The following is a 19,825-nucleotide window of genomic DNA, read 5'->3' as shown; positions in this document are numbered from 1 at the left end:
ATGTTCACAGGTGGTTGAGATCTACAGCGAGATACAAAAACAGTGATAGCCCACATTCTGTGCATTCTGGAAAAGACAAACAAATAATTGATCTACATTTCTCAATTTCTTGTCATGTTTTATGTTGAAACTGGACACTACAAATAAGATACTTATTCTTACTGTTTGCATTGTCAGGCAACTTTTTGGCTGTATAATAATTGTTAGTGCTCAAAAAATTATTCAAATGGAGTCAGATGTTAAGCTGTATGTTTCAGTTCCTGATCTTTGTTGGAACAGAAAATGTGGCATTTAAACACCAAGCTGATTGAGTCTGCTGAAGTCTGCAGCCATGCTGTCTTCTGTTGGTATGAATTCTCCAACACCTGGTGTCACCATATTTAAAGTCTTCCCTCGTTGTTGATCTGCAGCAGACACTCTTTAATTTATTCTGACAACTTTCCAGAACCATTGTTCTCCCATCTGAAAGAAATTGAAACTACATCTGGACTCATTGGATCAAATTACTTTTTTATTTTCTTGTGGGGAAAAAAATGAAAATATAGAACAACCTTCTGGCTTCTGGAGATTTATTTGGTAAAATCTGGACTTAATCTTTTCTTCCTCCCGACTGCTGTGATGAAGGGCTTCTTTCGACCATTGATTGCCTTCTTTTTCATTCTGTGCAGTTTGTGCTGTTATTATAGGAGGGAAAAAAGTGCCAGATTTCTTACACTGAATATACACATATTCAAATAAGTAGCTTTTCCTGGTAACATTGGATTTCAATATAAAATAACATAATGAATACACTCCCACCTGAAAAGCCTTTGTAAACACTGGATACATTTTTTTTGTTATTACTTCTGTTTCTTTGAGTTACATTCTTTTCCACAAATCATACATTATACACAAGAAGTCTTTCATGGATATTGATATCATTAAATTATACTTGTTTTAGCAACATTTCTTCAGTGCGTCTATAGTGCCTTTGAGGCAAGGGATAACTTTGCGAACAGCTGCACAAAGCATGTCTGGTGAAACAAAACCTCTTTTCATGATCATCCTTTAACCATTGAAATACCAAAGGTCTACCTATAGTATGTGTATTGGCAACTGTCAACAACAAATCAGTCATCATAGGTTAATTCTTTGTTATATTAGCTGCCTTTTTCAATGGTAAAGCCCTTAATCTATTCCCAAGAAGAATTTTCAAAGGCAAATCAGCAGAACCCTTTTTTATTATTTTGTATGTGGATATGTTCCTCTCAAATCCATCCAGTATTAGTCGCTAGTAATCCAATAATGCAATCATCGCTGCCTGATCCCAGAGTCTTGCCAAGCCTTGCAAATGACATAAATTAAATGGAGACGCAGGTAAGCTGGTGGGTTGGCTGATCTTGCGTGGCGTTTCTGCTTGAACACGGTGGCAGATGTAGCCCTCCCTGCAATTTGTCACTTTTCATCTGACAGGGATGGATATTACCAAGACCATTTTGCCCCTTGTCATTCAGAACAGGTCGGTGAGTTCCTGTGGCTGATGTGCACGAGCTCCAGCTCACAGTAATGACCTTACACATTTCCTTGTATGCAGAACAATTTCAAATAGGCCATCAATGAGTTCTAGCAATGGATGTAGTTCCCCCCGACCCTTCATTTCCTTGTTTAATTTAAAACATAATACCATGTAGTTCATTGGATGACAGCTACAAAATGGAATACAACATCCCCCAGTATAGTTACAAAGCAGAGGAAGATTGACGTGCAGTATATTTAAAAAATAATTTTTTTAATTAATATTTTTAATTACAAAAGTAACTTTTATAACCAGCACCGTGGCTTTTTCTGAAAGGTTTCTGACAGGCAAAATAACAAAGTCTATATTTTTGCTGTCCATGTTCCCATTTGATCTTGTGTTTGATGCTGTAATCATAATTTGCCACTGTAGATGCCTGGGCATTTTGACTGCTGAATTGAGCCATGTTAAAAGTTAATTCAATATAAGTTGTTGTTTTTGAGAATATGTATTTTGAAATATAATGGGCTGGTTTCACAGACCCAGATTAGCACTAATCTTGGACTACCCAATGTTATTTTAGGTAGTCTGGCAATGGGTCTATATGAATGGAGCAGGAAAACAAATGCCGGCAAATGACACATCACATCCTTGTGTTGTCGACGCAGTGTGTCAGCTAACTGACGTAACCAATCAGAATTGGGGTGCATTTTCGCGATCACAACACATCAAGGTTAAGCCACCTTTGACCAAAAACTTGTGACCGTAATGAAAAACTGGGTTCACTGGTTCAAGTGATTTGTGATCACTGGGTCCAGTGACCACACCGCAAGAACACACAACCATACACCCTGATGAACTGGTCATAGTGTGAAAACACACCCTAGCCTAGATTGTAACATCTCGTTAAAAAGGCTACAGTGCTCTTGCCGGCATTGTGTTTTCTGGCATTCAAACCAGTGTGAATGGGGGTGCAACTGCCCACTGAAGTCAAAACAGCAGAGTCTCTGACCTCCTTCCGGCGATTACTCAAGACACATCTTGTCAGACAGTTCTTGTAATTTAGTCATTCATTCTCCTGTAAGATTGCACTTATACAATGTTTTGTCATAGTCTTGCCTTGCATTACTAGAACTTGTCTTGTTTATTTTGATTTCCCCTCTGCTCCCTCTCCCTTAGTTCTTAACTTTGACCTAACATCTCATCTGCACTTATCAGCTTTTACAATCTAGGATGTAAGACTTATATATTGTTTACTGTATCTCCTATACACGTGTGTAAAATCGAAATTTGTAAAATGTATTATGCTTGAACTGCACTGTATAATTGCACTGTATCATTGCAATTTATATTACTCTTATATTTTGTAAGTCGCCCAGGACAAGGGCATCTGCTAAGAAATAAATAATAATAATAATAATAATAACAGGAAAAAGCAGGCAAACATTGCCTGCATTTTGCCGGCATTTCAGTGTGAATGGGGCTTTATCTAAGGTAAATGCTAATTGAGGTCTGTGAAACCAGCTACATTTTTATATATATATATATATAATATATATGTGCGTGTATAAAACTTGGCATTTTATGTTTCTTATTCATGATTCTTACCAATCAGTCCCCCTTTAACCAATTGGGTGGCAGTACTATTTTCTCAGTGGGGCTTCCAAGGTACAAAATTAGACTTAAGTAGCATAATTATTTTAAATTACAAGACGGCCCAGTGTTTCTGCCGTGGCACTAGAGAGTCCATGTACGTTGTGATAATGATTAATGCTCATTGCTCTCTTCTGTTTAGACTAATTATGTAACAGAATTTATTTTCCACATTTGATGTTCAAATGTGTATAACTCAGCCTCAATAATCCATTCCTTTCTGGCACTTTTGAAGACATATGCCCCCTCTCGGACTTCATTTAACTGGTGGAAAGTTAAACAAAAAACAAACAAAAAAACATAAATTAAAGAAACAAACAAAACACAACATAACATAAAAGAAGTAATGAAAATATATGTAAATCAAGATATCAACTGTAGCAAACCAAAATAATTTAAAAAGTAAGCATGGAGGGTAATAAACTAAGCAGAAACAACAGCTGATTAACTCTGAAGACACACCGAATGTGCATCAAGTATGAAATTAAATTAAATAAAAATGCAGATTCTATAAATTCATTAATCATAGCAGTTATTTCTTACTGGCTTTTCAGAATTAGAAATACAAGTATTCTTCATAAAAACATATATGGGTTGCATCTGATGGTGATGAATGCTTATTAGGATAAAACCTCTTGCTTTATAGTAGAGTAAATGAAGCCATTTGCACTCTGGGTTAAAAAAAGAAGAAATTGTTGTGTATTTCACTGTAGCTTCTGCACAATATTTATCCTCAGGAATTGGTGAATTTATTTCATTCCTTTGGTACTGAATCTCTGAAAAGATGTCAAGGGAGTTAGTGTATCAATTTTTAATGAGGAATAAGAAAAACTGTAAAGTATTGGGAGCCCTGAGAGAATCACAGATTAAAGGTTCTCACATCTTGAAAACAAATGAGATCTTTGACCCTACAGCACAGAATAAATTGATACATTTTTAATTGCAGGAATTTAATACCAGTAATTTATCAGCATCTTTTGGAGGCCATCCATTTCATTGTATTTACTACTGGCACTCCCTCTCCACTCCCCCACTCCGATATTTTTGAAGATGAGCCTTTCAATTCTATTGATTAGTAAAAGACGGGAATTCATTAAATTTGTAAGTGCAAGTTTAATGGAACTCATAAAATAGTTGTTTCTGGCCATATATTAAAGATTAATAAAATAATCAATCCCACTTTATGGCAGCTATTGGAGACAATTTATAGTTTATTAAACATTGATGACTTTAGTCTAGAATTTACATCACTATTCCTTTAATGTCAATATGATTGTCTTTCATTTTTGAGAATGGATTATATTTCCACGAAATAAAGAAACAAAAGCTTTATTACTCACATTTTCTAAACATATTAAAAGATGTTCAAAGAGTGTGAACATCAGATATGTGTTTTGTTCTTTGTGATTAACCCTTTATTTCACCTGCGGATTTGCCAAGATCTCGCAAATAATTGAACAAACGGAGAAGTAAAGCAATCTAAGCTGACACACATGATGCCACTGTGAAATCAATCTGTTGTGTGAAAGCAATTGTTTTATGTTTTCTACATAACTACCATTGAGGTGGATTTCTTTGGCCCTGCAATCTCCAGCAACAGCTAATTTCTGACTTTGAAGGTCCAATGATGCTGCAACACTCACTCTTTTCACTCATGGTTTTGAAGCTACTTTAATTTTACTAAGAGGTTGATTCTTATAAACCCTGAAATTTTCCTTGGATAAAAACATCAGCCTAATTAACTACACATTTTCACATGTAATACACTTTTATATCAAAGTACACATGGAAGATGTTTGTTTGTTTATTTACTTATGTATGTCTGTATGTCTGCATTAGTTAATTACCTATCAAGTTCTGTCAAACCATTTAAATAAAATGACTCGACTTCTCCACAAGTTCACAGTTGTGATTCTGTGGCAGGGTGAAGTCACACATGTCTAAATCTGACTGATTACCACAGTCACTCTGCCTTGTCTTCCTAATTGGTGTTGGGATTGTCTGATTGATATACATGAGCACTTGAAGAATGTGACTCCTCATTGGTTGATAAGTCAATAGGACGATTACAATGCTCGGGCCAGGGAATACAGTAATTACGCTTAGATTACAGCAACGCAAGATTAATTGCAAATGACTAAACCCACTACTTCACAATGGAAGAAGCAAACGCATATCCACTATTGAATTCTGAGTTCTTATTTTGCAAATTGTTTTGGGGAAGGTTTTGATTTAATCTGCACTAGAATTAATTTTAAAAGGATGTATTTTGTGATTTGTGTTATCAGATGAATTCAGTTATATCAGTGAATAGCCTGAACTCCCAGCAATGAAAAGATCGTTTTGAATGCTAAACGGATTATTGAATTATTTTTAATATTATGCACTGTTTATTCCATGTTGGGCTCATTGTCTGAATAAAATGCATTTCTATTCTGAACTTCCAATTCTGCTCACATCTACTTCGCTCCTGGATCTGCCATCTCTTTTTGTTCAGATTTCCTTAAGCGACTTGTAATACATTTGTATACCTCATGAAGATTTATTAATGACATCATTTTATCACGCTCATTAATACACATCTTGTTAGACATCTTTTCTGTGCTGTAGATGTCATAAGAATAGAAGATGCTTCCAATAGAACTTTGCCCGTTGTCTTTCATAGAGGTAGTGACCTTAAACCACTTCAATTGACCATCTCTGGTTATGTGAGCCATGTGGTTGCAGTGTGAAGTTAAATTAGCATTTGAATTCTCAAAGGACCATTAAAATGCAGTTGCTATTGACAGCCAACTGTTTTACATTGGTGGTCATTATTGCAGGTTTTACCATTACTTTATTAACGTAGAATGATCTAGTAAAGGACTGTTCTTTTTAAAATTTGTGAATGACCTTTAAAATGTGTCCACAGCACAAATCACCAAAAGCAAAATCAAAGTTTTAATACTCATCATTAACCTTGTTTGCTTGATTGTATTTCCTTTGCATATTTATTGAATTCATTGTTTTTTGTAGGCATTTGGCATATCTGTTTGCTCGCCTTCATTTACATAATATATTCTCAATTACTACTGTAGTGTAGCTCATGTTTGTAATGAAAAAATAATTAATAGTGTACTTCATTTTGAATTTAGGGACACTCACGTTCAGTAAGATTTATCTTTTTGAACCACAGACTGAGAAGGACATATGTATGCCACTTTTTACAGCTTATTTATGTCATTATCCTTCAGGGAATATCCGATTTTTTTCATGACTCATGACTGGTGAATATCAATTAGGCATTTTTATTTTTATGGAAGCATGTGCCATTTTATAATGTCAACAGCTGTGATTTGTTGTAAATTAGGCTATCGTACGTTTGACCTTGGTGCTGTATAAATTAAGTAATGCAGCTTTAAGATGTAGGCCCTACCAATAATGCCTTTGTTTTTAAGAGAGAACCCTCCACAAAAGAACAGCAAAACAAAAACTAAACAAATTGAAAACTGCAGTGCAAGAACCAAGGTCCTTTCTCCATTTATATCGGTTTCACTTTGTTTAATGTTTTAGGATTCTCTATTATAATGTAGAAACTGTTTGTGCAGCATCTATACTTTATGTTTTTGTGCATGGTGAGATTGTACATCAGTAGCTTAAAAATGAAACGAGTCCCAGTGCTTTTCTTCAAGTTGTTTCAGTAATTACCCCAGGCTTATCTAGATCAGTCCAGGTTACCCTGTTCCCTTCCCCTGGACTCATTAGTCGAGAGTCACTTTCATTACTTTTCGGCAGATATGGAAGCTATAACGTATTGCAGTGGTGTTCCGTTTTGTTTCCAAATAGAAAGCAGTTCATCACGTTATGCTGTACGTCAATGGGAATAATACATTAGATTTATATGTGGTTGTGATTTTTTTTCTCTCCTTTTCGGAGCCTATGTTTAACACATTACACTGATTAACTCTACCCCAAGGCATAGTAGAGTCTAAATGTAGAAAGGGATGAATCTAAAGATTATGCAAATCCATCTGACATGTAACGGCATAAACGGTGTGCATTTGTGTGGGTATGCTCAGTATTCTTTATCTCTCTTTTTATTTTGTATTCTCTCCATCTTTTTCCTTATCTCTCTCTCTCTCCCTCTTTTATTCCACGTCCATTGTGTTCTGTAAATATACTCCCAAATCGCTAAATCAATTCTTTGCCCATGGAAGGAATACAAACCTGCTTCATGGTACTTTATGAATGAGATTAATAGAAGATTCCACGCTTTTGCCCAAATATAGTGTAAAAAAGAAAAGATAAAATAGATAGTCAAATAAGAATTCTTCACTGAATTGCAACTTTTTTTAAATCACCACATCACAGAAGTTCAAAAAGAAAATTGCTGAAAACAAGATTAACATTTTCCAGTCTATAGTTCCTTTTAACCTTTGAAGCCCACTCTAATATTGCTGAGACAGTAATGCATCGGATGGACAGAAAGTATTGGCAGTATGCAGACACGTATTCCAGGAGCAGCAAAGGCCTCGCAAACAAGAGGCAAAGTTTTGAGTCTCTTTTGATTTATCTCAAGGAGATGTATTTGTTAATGGCTTGTTTGTTGTTGACATTCCTCAAAGGTTTCTGGTGCCGGGCCAGCGCTGACAAAATGCTCTTGTTTTTCCAGTTTTCAAAAAGAGTAAATGTGTTTTGAGCACCTAGAAGCTGGAACCTTCTATTAATTCTTCTGAATTCTCATTGTTTTTAAATGTGTTTTATTTCTTTAATGTATTGTTTCCATGACACAATAGAAGACATTTTCTGATTTTCTGACTCTTGTTTTTCCGGTTGGAGAATAAGAATTATCTTGTCAGATGAAATGTTCTTCAGCAGTGCTTTTGGGCAAGTAAAATATTTCACCAGGCTCTGTGGCATCCTCTGTAATTTTGCTTCTTTGTTTGAGCCCCAATCATCATTCTCATCGTATAGTTTGCCCCGTGTCTCTGCTGAACAATGGCATGAAAAGCAAAGTCATTTAACTTTCCAGAACAATTACTGTCTAGATGCTGTACAGCAATGTTAAAAATCTCTAGACTACTTTTGCTGGGGAAACGCAGTAAATGGGAAGAGATTTCTCGGATATGTTTGAATGTACTCTTGGTTAGCAATCTGGAATTCAAACCGATAACCTGATATTTACTGTAAAAATATGATTTACTGCATGCAACTATTTTAATTCCTTTTCCCTTTTGACAAATGACAAACTGAAAATCTTATTCAAGAAAGACATTGTATATTTCAACACAAAAGTGATGAGGATGTTTCTATCTGTAATATTCCTCCCTTGATATTTTTAATGTGCACTAAAAGCTATCAAACATAAGTACTTAATACATAGTATAAATACTACTAAACCAAAAAGTAATGTACAAATAGAATAGAACAATAGAAGACTCCTGCATATTATGGAGAGTATACCATTTAAACAAGCATTTCTGAGAATCTCCCAAAATAAATGTAGCAGCCCTTCAAAAATCAGTATCAAAGTGATGTAAACAATGAATATATATTACCATACTGTATATTGCTTTATTAGTGATTGTATTCTGAATTTCATTAAGTGAAATTGTTGTAGCATGTAAGTGTTCGTTTACAGTTTGGTTTTGTCGTCTTTGCAGAGAAGTCACACTGATATGTTACACTTGTATACAGTATCTCATACTACATTTTAGTTTGATATCAGTTCACATGCAATCTTCAGACTGGCTAGTAGTTCTCTGTCACCGATGGTTAAAACCCCCAAGGTCCTTTCAGTTCTTCTCAGATCAAAACTTACAATGCATGTCTCAGAAGTTGAAACGCAAGTGGTGCACAGACAACAACAACAGAAAACCTTCAGTAACCTTGGTGTGTTTGTGTAGCCCTTCAGTGTTGTAACCTCATCTTAGACTTCAAGAACTATATGCTTGGGCACTAGAGCATGACTAAGCTCTAAATCTACCAGTAATTTTACTGTAGTGCTTTTTATGCTTTGTTTGAAAATCTGAATCAGTTTACAGCTTCTCCTGTAGCTTTCACTTTGAATATGCTTTCCTTTGACTTTATCATGCAGTCCCTCCACTTAAAGTCAAATGCAGTAAATACCCAATAATCGGGCAGGATAAGCACAGAAGGTGGTTTGGTTTGCAAAGCTGTTATTAAAGGAATGCTGAAATCATATTGTCCTCGATTACAAAGCATGTTGAACACCACTCCACCAATTTTCCATAAAAATACATTCTATTGTGTTGTTAATTTGAACTTCACTGAATGTCCATGCAGTGTTTGTAATAATTTGTCAATGGCTTCATAAAAAATCTAAATATGGAAAATTGAACCTTACAATCTTCCAAAAAAGACAGACAGATCTTGTCCATATATAGAAGCCCTCCAAATTCCATTGTTAAAAACCCAATAACTATTTCTCCGTGTCACACCACCACATTTTAATTTCTCAACCCTCTTTCTGCAAAATAACCTTGATGCAGCGTGGAAGGAAACTTTCTACTCTTTTAATTTGAAAAGCAAACACACAATCCTGAACCCTTTTATCGACAAGACCTGTGGTATAGAAAAAGTGTCTATTTGTAGATATGGTTGGGGAAGCAAATAAAAGATCAGAATAGAACAGACGACCTTTCAGTTCTCTACTCATACCTCAGGCCATTGTAGTTTGAGTTCTTGTGCTTTAAAACTACATCGCAGCCCATCTGGAATCTGTTAGGAAAAAGGCTAAACTTTAAAGACACTGTTTAGAAATACCGCAAGACCATCATACAGTGGCAATTCAGCTGCCAGTTGAGGTCACGCTCAAAAGATACTTTTCAATAGCATAAGAACTTCTTATTTTTCCTCCCCTAAGTGATCTGCAGTACTCGTAAGGGTTGTTTAAAAAATGCTTTGCTAAAATAGTATATAATTTTCGTTTTTTCCTCTTCTTAAAGGAAAGTAATACTTATTTCAAATATAGAACTTGAAACAACGTGCATCTTTAATTTGCCATAAGGTATTTTTCATGGGTTTTGTAACCTTTAGAGCAAATTACACTTTTGCAGTGAGTAGACCTTTCAAATTGCCCCTATTCATGTGCAGCCCCTCATTGAGTTTATGGTGGCGCTATCTGTCTCATTCCTTCTCTCTGCATTAGGACTTAAAAAAAAAAAATCATTAAAACGTCTATAACCACTACGTGTGTTCAGACATGTTAGGTAGAACACAAGCAATCTAGTCTAATCTGAGTAAGAGGGGAGCAGTTAGTCGTCTAAAGAAACCGGCTGCATTGTGCCCTGGAGCTGAAACCAGGTTCAAATTAAACAGAGCTGCTAGATACTGATTTGTACAACTTTTTCAAATGTGCACACAGATTCGTCTCGCGGGGACAAAGAGGTGAAGACATCCAGTGCTCAAGCACAATCTGTGACGGACAGTCCAGCTGGTGGGGGCCGGTAATTGGAAATTCATTGCACATAAATCTTGCAGTACTTATTGCAAGAAATGAAACTAAAAAGAATGGGAGAAGGGATGGAAGCGGGGTGGGGGGTGGAGTTTATTAACTATTTCGTCATTATAATTAGTTTCTACTGGAAACATACAATAGCCACCATCCAAGTCATGTTTTGGCAAATATATTGAGTATTAATAGCAGCCTTCATTACCTGCTTATAAACCATGTTTCTTCTGTTATTTGTTCTCCAGAATGTTTCTCCTCCTGTCTTAATTTAAATACTTTCACGGATGCTTAATGGCATAGCCAGAGTGTCAGTAAATCTTCACAAATGTTTAAAACATTCCAGCTTCTCAAACACAGTTTGGTTTATAGTGCTTTCACAAGCTTCGAAACCCAAGATGCCTTTTGGGTTTAACGACTAGAATGGCTAATGACAACCAATACTGTGTATCTCTGTGCTGTAACACCTGTTTTTATACTTTGATCAGCAATGGTAATATATAGCGTATCTTGACATTTTGAAAGAATGTGCCTTTTCAGGTCCTAAGTGTCCTTGATTAGCAGGCTTGTATTACTTCTTTATTTCATATTTTGTATCTTTTTTGTATCATTAAAGGTCTATTTATGAAGAAAAAATAAGCCATTTTCATGATTTTTAATGCATCCTTTAAAAATATAATTGTGCAAATGACAACTTTCTGGCCGTTTTTATATACAGAGAGCCTTATTAGGCATTTTGACACATTGCTTGGGCCAGTACATAGTCAATAAAAACAACAAACTGAAGTAATCTGAGGAGTTTTGTCTAAGACTAAATATCCTTTAACCATCTTGCTGAATCGGCAGGAAATAAATTACAGTGGCTCACTCTGAGCAAAAAAAGAAGAGTAAGACCACTGCATAGTGGAATAAAAGAAATGTAATTCAATATTAAGCCATTTTTAAATGTAAGTTCTTATACCATTGAGCTGTAATACCTTTAGGCCATGTCCAGGCTTACCTAACCGCAAACGCACTTAAGAGTAGCTTGGTCTGACATCTCCTCAGATACAGTAGCATTCTTGCATTTTTATCACAGGCAATTTCTCACTGATGGTATGCTTAAACTACAGCAATATTTTTATTCAAAGTTTTGACCAGAATATTGGTCATCCCTCTTTGTGATTGGAGGGTTTTGGAACATGGATAAAGGATACACCAAACTCATAGGACATCGGTAAATGTGGAGAATTGTTATTTTTGATCACAAACATGTTTCGTGTCATAGGTGTGTGGTGAAACTGACCATGTCATAAAATGTTTACTGTTATGGAAAATGTGGTACAGTTCAGTATTGCCTTTCTAGTATTAAGGTAGTTCATACGTCTCCAAATACTGATTATCTTTGCTGCTTCCCTGCGAAAACCTTTTCCCCCTCCCTCAGAAACCCCACTGGACCAGGCAGCGGTGCTAGCTCATTATTGCTACCTTTGGACAGCATGTAAAAGTCTTCCTATAAGAGTGGGGGATGGGCAGTGTTTTCTTCTTTCTCTTTCAATCCTTTTTCCTCTCCTCTCTACCGTCTGGTTATGACAAATTGTGTAGGAGACCGTTGCTTTAGCCTACTCAAAGTACATGCCATACTTGCAAACGTGTTCTCATTGAGGCTCTGTGTGTGCAGTGCAAATCACATGGGATAAAGACACTTTTATTGTTGCAATTAGCTACAATGCTCCCACTGAGTGTGGTAATTGCAAGCAGTGATTACAGTTTCTGAGATAAAATATACTTCCTTATTATTTTTTTTTCATTTGTACTGATTTGTGTGTGCGTGTATACACTATATGTATAAATATATATATATATATATATATATATATAATTTTTCAAACCCCTCACCATATTTATTGAGAACCTTTGTCATGATCTGATCCCTATGCCTGGGTTAAATGTAGCCATGTAAAATGACAAAACGATTAAAGGGTATAAACCATTACGGGAAGTAGTAGGGTAATTTTTCACGATAATTCATACAACTGACAACACTGCACTAGGTTCTCCAATTTACATTTAACAACTCTGTATTCGACTATATGTGCATTACACGGTGGAGCAATATTACAGGATTTGAACATTTTATGTTCTTGGGAACTATTATTGTAAGGAAACTTTCATTTTAAGCTTAATGATACCTATTTACATTGTCTGTTATTACACAAAATAGGCAGAAATGTAGTTTTGATAAGCAGTCAACAATCAATGCAGAAGGTCTGTGTTGTTACTGATAGCACTATACGTCAGGTGTATGATTACCTATAAATACTGTATGATTTTCATTTCAGCTTATTTTCTATCCACTTTACACAGGTTTGCAGTACTGCTTTGACATAAATTGTAAAAAAACAACAACAACAACAATAAGAAAACAGGCAAGCATTAAAAAAAAAAGAAGAAACGGATTGATTTTTAATCTTGATGGCAGCTGAACGACGAGGTCTGTGTCTCTGTAAAGCCATAGATAAATCTGGAGGTTGGCTCCTTCCTAGCAAGGCATAGTGTTAATTAGGTCCAACTGGAATTGAAAACTCAGGGGACTAATCTGTGGCAAGTAAAATCTAAAACCTCTGTAACTACAGCTGTAGTAGCCTGGGCCAAGCCTTTTTAGTTGCAAAGGTGTAAATGGGGAAAATAAAGGAACATTTTAGTTTTTTCCCTGTGTGTTCCATGTCTACTAACATTTTGCATTCAGTATACGGTAGGGTGGCTCCTTTTGTCCAATTGGTTATCTGACCTTGCTTCTTGTTTTTCTTTGCAGAGCTTCAAAACTCTCTGTTTCAATATGCAGCTGCCTGAAGTGCCGTTGGTTGGCTTGTCTTGTCAGCATTGTTCCAGCGCTCATTCCATATGTATGTCACATCGCGGCACTGCTACCCCCTCCCTTCTCCCCCGCGACTCCACTACCCTCCCCCTTTGCTTTTGCTTTCTTATCTAAGAAAGATTGGCTCTTTTCTCTCTGAGCTTTCCTCTGCAGGGCCAAATTAAAAGACTTGAAACAACACCAGTACAGTGCTACTTTCTCTCGAGTTTTCACAGCCTCCTTGTCTCTCCATTCCTTTTTTGCTACTTGTGAGGGATGCTACACGACAGTTAGAACTAATCTTGGCAGTTGCTCAGTATTTTTTTCTTTTCTTTTTTTTTTCTTCCTGGATCTGTACCACCACAGTCTACGGCAAGCAGACTCTCTGCTGCTGTCTGCAATGTGCGTTTAATCCCGTAGGAGTGTTGTGTGCCGTGTGGACCAGCGGTAGTGAAGTTAAATGAAAAGCTGTGAGAAGTGAAGACTGTATACCATGTAGCCATGAGAGCTGTTGTGTCCTGAGAGAATTTATGTAGCTCCTTTACGCTTAAGGTAAGGCTTCTGTCATACACTTTGTGCTTTGGTTTTGCTTTTTAATTAATTTCATTGTCTGCAGTGAGGGTGTGCAGACTTGCGTAGCCTTCATTAGGACTGTTTTCTTGCCCATGCTTGCTTGATAACAACTTTTAGTGTTATTTCATGGAGCTGTAGATTAAAGAAAGGTGAAAAAATTGGAAAGCGTAAAGTGTATTGCTTGGGCATAATGTCATCTCTGAATGATTTTCTTAACTTCACAAACTTTTCCTTTTTGAGAGTTCTCTCAGTTAGCCTTTCAATGAATGAATGCCGGCTTAGATTTCTTTTCGCCGCGTTGTCCGTTAAGTGGTGCAGCAATGCACTTTAGGCTGGTGCCAGAAAAATCAAGACTTCAAAACGAGCAGCAACTCCCACAGAGATTTTTTAAAATAAGCAGAGATAGTCACTGATTTTATGTCATGCACTTTATTGCTGAAATCTTAATGTGGCCATGTATATTTAGTTGCAAGAGTATTGAAGCTTTTGATTTAAACAGAATTTTCCCATCTTTCCTTTAAGTCAACAAAGGGAAATAAAAAAAGCAACCAAAAAAAACCCCACTTACTAAGTGATGTTTGGTGGCTGTTAAACTGACACACTGAACAGTAGAAAACAAAACATTTTGCTCATGCATGTAAAATTTCCAAAACATAACTCTGCATATTTTATGGATGTGTAATACTTTTTCTGACAAAAAGAATATATGCAAAGCTTCCAAAAGCACAGCTATATTCCACACACACCCCCACCCCCGGACCCTTAACAAGAATACCTTTAAAAGTGAAGCCATGGTATTCATCAAAATATTAGCTGGATTTCCCTTGCAGATGTAATAGCTCTAATCATACTGTATTAGAGAAGTTTACAGAATAGTGCCTGGCAATATAATAAGATCATTTAAACTCCTTGCACTAAATGCCATGCCCACATTTGTCTAGCTGCCATGGTTTGCCACTTATCTATCACAGCCTGTTTTAAAATCTGATGTTCTGAAGAGCCTGGTGCAGCACAGTAACAGCTATGTGCTCAGTACTTTGTCTTCAGGATTTTATATCATGGATGCAGAAGGGCTGTGGGAGCATGACACAGTGATACTAAAGTACCTCCGAACCAAAATGCTTCTTTTTAAGTACCTATTGTCCTAAGCTTGCTGTTGAAACAGTTTTGTTAGGGCACTGCATGATCTTTATCAGGGAAAATGTTCACACTGATCTCCATTGTGAAGATATGATCAGGTATTTTTTTTCTGCTTATACCAGCAGCTCTTGCAAACATTGGGAATGTAATCTACCCTAAAGCACATGGGTGCTTAGTTTAGCTTTGTGTTGTTTTTTTTTCATTTTTGGTCGCAATGCTAATTTGTTTTTGTTTTTTTTGCTGCTTTTTAAAAATGGTTCTTTCTTGTAGAAGATATAACCTAGCCATTTTTTGTTTTGTTTGGTCTTTTCATGGAATTTGTGGGAATAGTATAAATTCAAGCACATTATATTCCAGTCTGTGAGGAAGGATGTTCAGAACAGTTGTTCTTTTTATTATAGCAATTTGTATAATTTGTTGTTGCTAAGGTACATCAATTCAGTCCTTCCACTGACATGTGCTGGAATGCATGATGGGTATATAGCACATGTAGTTAATAAGATCCCTGAATATTTCACAGGTAATGGCTTTCACTTGCGCATATTGTATTATGACGAATTCACAGTTAAGAAACAATGGATTTCTCCACTCATGAGTAGAAGCTTGCTATTTGTTATTGCCATAATAGAAATACTCAATACTTACTAAAACAATGAACAATGTAGTAGGTTCACAATGGTATGAATGCTAAACATCCTCAAAACATGGCCTTATCTGAAAAATAATGAATACATTTGACATATAAATATGGTAAATGTGTTAAACATGGTAAATATGTTTTCCACATATTTGGTCTATGAAGTTGTGCACGGACCATTTAAAGTACTTTATAGTTGGTATGGATCTGCTGTTATAAAAAAGATATACAGAATGTGCCTTCTTGTTGGAAATAGACAAACAAATGGATAATTACATTTTGAAAAACTAATTTAAAGCAAAAAGAAAAAGTAAAAACCACAGGAGCATCCGCTGAGCATTTAACATAATTGCACTGGCACTGAAACTGCGATTTGAACATTTTTGTAAGTCTTTGAGTTGGTCAGAAGAGGGTTCCTGCATCTTACTGTGGGTCTCCTGAAGAGAGAGCATTGATTCAAATATCTACTTTCACTTTCATCTGCAAACCAGCGGGAAGTCCTGACCCCAAAAAAGTAACCTGTTCCAGTTTGCACATTGAGGCTGATTGTCAAATTACACCAATGCCTGGCTGTCCTTTCTCTTGGAAGTAACAAAGCAATTGTAACCTAAAATAACAGGTAAAAAAACCTTAAATGGTTTAATGGGTTCTGCTTCTCTGTGGTTATGTTTCAGTTTTATCATTATTCTTTTATATTTTCATTTCGGAGCAATGGGGATTTTGAATCAATAGCTGTGCTCTTATTGCTTTGACTGCAAAAAATGAGTTGTATGGATCTGAACCTTTTTTATCTTTTTCCCTCCCCCCATCAAACTTCACCAACAGTATGAAACAATACTGCCCTTGACATACTCCAAACTCACTGGAGATGAATCAAAGCAAAACCCTTTCTAAAAAACAACAACAACTCTGAATTTTCTATTGGAAACAAAGAGCAACAACTTCAAAAGAAGTTAAATACAAAACAAACAAACTGCCCTTTGGTCGCCCCAATTCAAAATTGAATTATTGGGTCTCGGCACCAAGCTTCTCGTGAGAATCCCCCCTACTGCATTGCTTCTTTGCCGCTTTGGTCGAATTTGTCATACACTCTAAGACTCATGTTTAGCTAAAAGTGGTCAATTCCTTTATGTTGTTTGTAACATTTATAATTTTACAGTGTACCTAAGTGAACCAGGACTGAAAATCGCCTGAGATGCAGACTTTGTGGAGATCTATTCTATGATGAACATGGCTCTTATGACACCAAAGCTCTTTGGATCAGGAAAGGTGGCTGTACTGTCTTTGCTTTAGTAGACTTGCCTTGCTGTCCAATTCAATCAAATATGGGTAAACACTAAAGAGAATAACCGGTTGTGACATGTATTATACTAGTATGTTAAGATTAGATAATGGCACATTTACATGTGAAATTTGTGCTTGTGAGTGGAAAATTAAATGTAGATGTTCATGTTTCGTCCTACAAACCCACATGTGAATTACATGACCTTGTCTTTCTCTAGGGTTATCCCAGACATTCACACAAGCCTTTCTCTCAAACGTGTTGCTATTTTATGTGAAAATAACTACCTGTCAAAATGGCCTGTTAATAGGGATATTTTAATTGATGAAACCAAGTGAACCAGGTAAAGGCATCTGACTGCATCATTTACCGTGGCTTTCAATGTATATAATGATGCAGTGCATACAAGAAAAGAACTTGGGAGAAGAATAGATCTTTATTAAATTGGGGGGAAAATCGGTTTTCTTCTTTGTAGAATTATTTATATACGTTCACATACATTATGAAAGACATGTGGGTGTCCTTGAAGCATATCATAAGACAGCAATGAATACTGCGCGTGTTGGTGTTAACGCACTAACATCAAATGGCAGAGGGGAGGATTTTATCTTTTAATGTTTGGGTTTTGTTCGCTTTTGGTTTGTTTGACTTCTGTAGCTGGGCCCTCAGAGTCAACTGGAAATGTTTTCCTATGACTTAGGTATTGATTAAGTATTTTATATGTCCTTTACAAATCTTCCACAGCACATCAATAATTGTTCCATTTCTTTCCTTTTAACTTCAGGACGAGCTTGACAGACACTTTTTGTACACGTTTTATGGTAGAGTGGTTGAACATGTTGTAACTGCACAAAGATTAACAGCACCAGTACTTTAGGCCATGTTCTGTGGTGCATGTACAGTAAAGAAATACATTATTCAAAGTCTTAATGCAATGTTTATTGTGCAGGAATTCTTGCCTTAAATGGTGTGGAAATGCAGTGGGGGAATCCTGGGGCAGGAACTGCATCGCTACATCACAAAAGACATAAACTGCCGCAATATTCTTAGGTATAGACATTCTGTGGAAAGCTATAGACCTATAAACATCCTGTCATTTTATCCAAGCAGTATCTGCTACTGCATGTTAGGGCTAACTGGATCTACTGTAATGTATTTTTGGATTTCCACAAGCCAGACTGAAATACGGAGTAGGAGCTTAAAATATAATGGCACCTCTTGAGGACAACACACTGGATTGAATAAAAATGTTTAGACACATTTAAGTACTTTATACATGTGTTTATGATGGTGCCTAAGTTTGTGGTTTTACCTTGTATTACATAGTAGTGCTTTGTTTTTTTTATACAATAGGCTTCAAGCACAGCCCACCAATCCACAACTTCACTACTTACAGAAAGCACATTTGTTTAATTTGGACAACAAATATACCTAGGCCTATGTAGTAGGTACATACATACGCAACTGCATGTAAGAGAATGTAGTGCATAGTGAAAATGCAGTGTCCTGTTGTCTGTTAGTGTGAATGAGGGAGTGGGGGGGTAATAAAATGCCTGGATTGGCTTAAATCTGTTATACCCACAGAAAGTAGCTGCTTAATATTAGAGCAGCAGCAATAGGGGAGCCAGGCTTTTGAACCTGAATTAGCATGATAATGAGGTGTTACCCAGAGCAGTGACTAGGGTGCTGGAGCAGAACGGCTGGGGGAGGGGCGGCCCTGGAGTTGGTGGAGGTTGATGCGGTGGGAGTTGTCAGGAGTTAGTTGAGACAATCCCTGATGGATAATGCAGGTGTGGGCAGGAGACTGATCCACAGCAGTCAACTGAGGGGGGGCTCCACTTCTGCCATATATAATCCTTTGTCTGTGGGGGGGATTTAAGAAAGACATCTGACTCATCCAGGAAAGAAGCTATCGGGTGACGTTCTGCAGATTTTTACACTTATTTTGGCAGATTTTCCGCTTTGCCTGGCAGCTACGTTGTCTCCACAACGTGTGTTATGTTGTATTGTTACTATCCATTCGGCGGAGAGGTGTAGAATTTAGTAACATCTGACCGTAAAGCAGAACAGTGTCCATATAAGGAAAACGAATGATTGGGGGTTTAAGGGTTACCATATAAAATGTGGATTTATATCCCCTGTGCTTTTCATTCGATTTCCCATTACTCTCTTGCATTTCTCCCAATCGTGTCCTGCATGTTAAATACATATATGTTTATTAAAATGTTGAACTGTAGGTGGATTTTATCAGCCTGATCATTCTGAGCATGTGCAGTAGTTTCCATCCACTAATACATATTGCAATGCAGCTCGCACATTGTTTTGTGGCTGAAGATCTAACTTTATTTCAGTGCTAATCCACTACCATCCAAAAAAGTAATCATGTCACATCTGTATCCCCTACTAGTTTTTTACTTATTTTTTGTTCAATCTCAATAATTTCTTGTAACATTGTCAGACTATTTTTCCTATAGGGATTAATTATATTCTGTTTTCATTTAGAGTGCACTTGGGGGGTGGGGGGTGGAACCAATCACATCGTCCATGTAAACTTCAAAATATTTTTTGAAGCTGAGATCCATTTAAGCAACTTTACTCTTGATGTTTCGAGAATGCACAATTTGTCATGTGGGTTTAATTCGGGAGACTTGGGGGGTAAAAGTCATATGGCCTAACTTGGTTTGCTAAACAATAAAAACCTGGTTGCCTGTCTGAAAAGGCTTTTTTTTTTTCCGCTTTAAGGGTTTATCAGCATTAAA

At 36.5% G+C, this 19,825-nt stretch overlaps 1 protein-coding gene across 6 annotated transcripts in view; it reads left to right on the top strand.

Annotated features, from left to right (window-relative positions):
* Window positions 1–19,825, top strand: part of LOC136746643 (protocadherin Fat 3) — a 186,468-nt gene that overhangs the window by 20,685 nt on the left and 145,958 nt on the right. For 5 of the 6 annotated variants that reach the window (XM_066699271.1, XM_066699269.1, XM_066699270.1 and 2 more), the window contains exon 1: window positions 13,577–13,986. The exons of the other annotated variant lie outside the window; for it this stretch is intronic. The gene's annotated coding sequence lies outside the window, so the exon portion shown is untranslated. Of the gene's footprint in view, window positions 1–13,576; window positions 13,987–19,825 lie in introns of those variants that run through there. 6 annotated transcript variants of the gene reach the window in all.

This window comes from Amia ocellicauda, chromosome 3 (assembly GCF_036373705.1).
Source record: "Amia ocellicauda isolate fAmiCal2 chromosome 3, fAmiCal2.hap1, whole genome shotgun sequence".
NCBI lineage: Eukaryota > Metazoa > Chordata > Actinopteri > Amiiformes > Amiidae > Amia > Amia ocellicauda.
The sequence above is the reverse complement of the archived record's forward strand: the minus strand, read 5'-3'. Positions and strand labels throughout refer to the sequence as shown.